The 2,784-nt window shown below is 46.9% G+C and overlaps 1 pseudogene; it reads left to right on the forward strand.

The window, feature by feature from the left end:
* The first annotated feature begins 515 nt into the window (after positions 1–515).
* Positions 516–2,431, forward strand: LOC132979585 (tripartite motif-containing protein 29-like; annotated as a pseudogene).
* Positions 2,432–2,784: the final 353 nt, after the last annotated feature.

Here is a 2,784-nt window from a genome sequence, read left to right on the forward strand (position 1 = left end):
TCTGAGAAGATCCTTGATGGATAAAGGAACTAGAAAAACATGGAAAACCCGGCTCATAATGGGAGTAGAGGAAAAGCAGAGGGAGACATCCTTTTCTTGGGATAAACACTTTAAAAAAAATCTGATTGGAATTATGTTGCTTACCCGTCCAATTATGCTCGAGCAGTAAATAAGAACATGGTCCCTGTAAGGTAGGTAAACAGGAACATGGTCCCTGTAAGGTAGGTAAAAAGGAACATGGTCTCCGTAAGGTAGGTAAACAAGAACATGGTCCCTGTAATGTAGGTAAAAAGGAACATGGTCTCCGTAAGGTAGGTAAACAGGAACATGGTCTCCGTAAGGTAGGTAAACAGGAACATGGTCCCTGTAAGGTAGGTAAAAAGGAACATGGTCTCCGTAAGGTAGGTAAACAAGAACATGGTCCCTGTAAGGTAGGTAAACAAGAACATGGTCCCTGTAATGTAGATAAACAGGAACTCTGATGAAAGGTATCTCTTTGGATAAATCCTGTCCTTATAAATGACCTGCATCCGTACTTACAGAGAATCAGGGGGGGAAAGGCTCATGACGGGGGGAGGGGCAAAGAAGAGATTTTTACCTGATGGAGAGAGCCTTCTCTTAGATTTAAGGGATAGTTAAGGCATCATTTTTGTGGGGTTGTATGAGCTACTTGCCAAAGTAAGTATACTAGCCACAGAGACAAAACTTGAGGCCAACTATTATTACTGTTTGTTGTTCATACACACCCAGTCTCTTGTTAAAAAACCTGCTCTTTGAGGAACGCAGTAAAACCTGACCTCCACCTGGGGAAAACATTCCTCTCTTCCCTCCCCATCACAGACCTGCAGGTATGTGGATGGGTGTGAACTATATACTGTGACAGTTGTTGTCCATCAAAGCTCTGACTGTGTTTCTATCCAGAGAAAGAGGAACTATTTGACCTTCACAATCACTAAGTGGAGAAATGGCTCAGCGAGGAAACCAACTGCTGGACCGGGAGAAATTCTGCTGTTCAATCTGTCTGGATCTACTGAAGGATCCAGTGACTACTTCCTGTGGACACAGCTACTGCATGAAGTGTATTAAAAGCCACTGGGATACAGAGGATGAGAAGACAGTCTACAGCTGCCCTCAGTGCAGACAGGTCTTCATACCGAGGCCTGTCCTGAGGAAGAACACCATGTTAGCAGATTTAGTGGAGGAGCTGAAGAAGACTGGACTCCAAGCTGCTCCTGCTGATTATTGCTATGCTGGATCTGAAGATGTGGCCTGTTATGTCTGCACTGGGAGAAAACTGAAAGCCTGTAAGTCCTGTCTGCAGTGTCTGGCTTCTTACTGTGAGAAACACCTCCAGCCTCATTTAGAAGCAGCTCCATAAAAGAAACACAAGCTGGTGGAGCCCTCTAAGAAGCTCCAGGAGAACGTCTGCTCTCGTCATGATGAGGTAATGAAGATATTTTGTCGTACTGATCAGCAGTCTATTTGTTATCTCTGCTCTGTGGATGAACACAAAGGTCATGACACAGTCTCAGGTGCAGCAGAAAGGAGCGAGAGGCAGAGAGAGCTTGAGGTGAGTCAACAAAACATCCAGCAGAGAATCCAGGACAGAGAGAAAGATGTGAAGCTGCTTCAACAGGAGGTGGAGGATATCAATGGCTCAGCTGATAAAACAGTGGGGAACAGTGAGAAGATCATCACTGAGCTGATCCATCTCATGGAGAAAAGACGCTCTGATGTGAGGCAGCAGGTCAGATCCCAGCAGCAAACTGAAGTGAGTCGAGTCAGAAAGCTTCAGGAGAAGCTGGAGCAGGAGATCACTGAGCTGAAGAGGAGAGACGCTGAGATGAAGAAGCTCTCACACACAGAAGATCACAACCAGTTTCTACGCGACTACCCCTCACTGTCACCACTCAGTAAATCTACTCACTAATCCATCATCAAGATCCGTCCTCTGAGGTACTTTGAGGACGTGACAGCGGCTGTGCCAGAAGTCAGAGATAAACTACAGGACGTCCTGAGAGAGAAGTGGACAAACATCTCACAGACAGTGACTGAAGTGGATGTTTTACCGTCACAACCAGAGCCCAAGACCAGAGCTGAGTTCTTAGAATACTCATGTGACATCACATTGGATCCAAACACAGCATACACACAGCTGTTATTGTCTGATGGGAACAGAAAAGTAACAGTATTGAGTGAACATCAGTCTTATTCTAGTCACCCAGACAGATTCACTGATTACTGTCAGGTCCTGAGTAAAGAGAGTCTGACTGGACGTTGTTACTGGGAGGTGGAGAGGAGAGGACCAGAAGGAGTTTATGTAGCAGTCGCATACAAGAATATCAGCAGAGCAGGGGGACCAGGTCTTTCCTGTGCTGCTACCTTGTCGTGGTGGGGTTGCTTGTGTGCCTCTGTGACTCTGAAGGCTATACCGGTGGGGGGTTTATACCCCCAGTAGGTTCAACCATGCCGGGCAGGTTTCTAGAGTAGAGGTCAGACGAAAAGCAGCAACTGGCCCTCCAGGTTGGGGGTTAGGCGTGGGGTTAACTACCCCATCCTGTAAAAACGTTCCAGTTACAGAAACGCTAACGAATAAAAACCAAATCACACACCTGGCTGAAGAAGGTGCCCCAGCAATGGGGACTATGACGCTTACCAGCCCAACCCGCAAGGGCGCTGGTAATCCGGCACACCTTCTGACGCCAAGAACACCCATACCCCTGGGGACATGGAACATCAGAACCATGTTCCAGGCTGGCAAGACTGCAACCATTGCCAAGGAAA

Source organism: Labrus mixtus, chromosome 8 (assembly GCF_963584025.1).
Source record: "Labrus mixtus chromosome 8, fLabMix1.1, whole genome shotgun sequence".
Classification (NCBI taxonomy): Eukaryota; Metazoa; Chordata; class Actinopteri; order Labriformes; family Labridae; genus Labrus; species Labrus mixtus.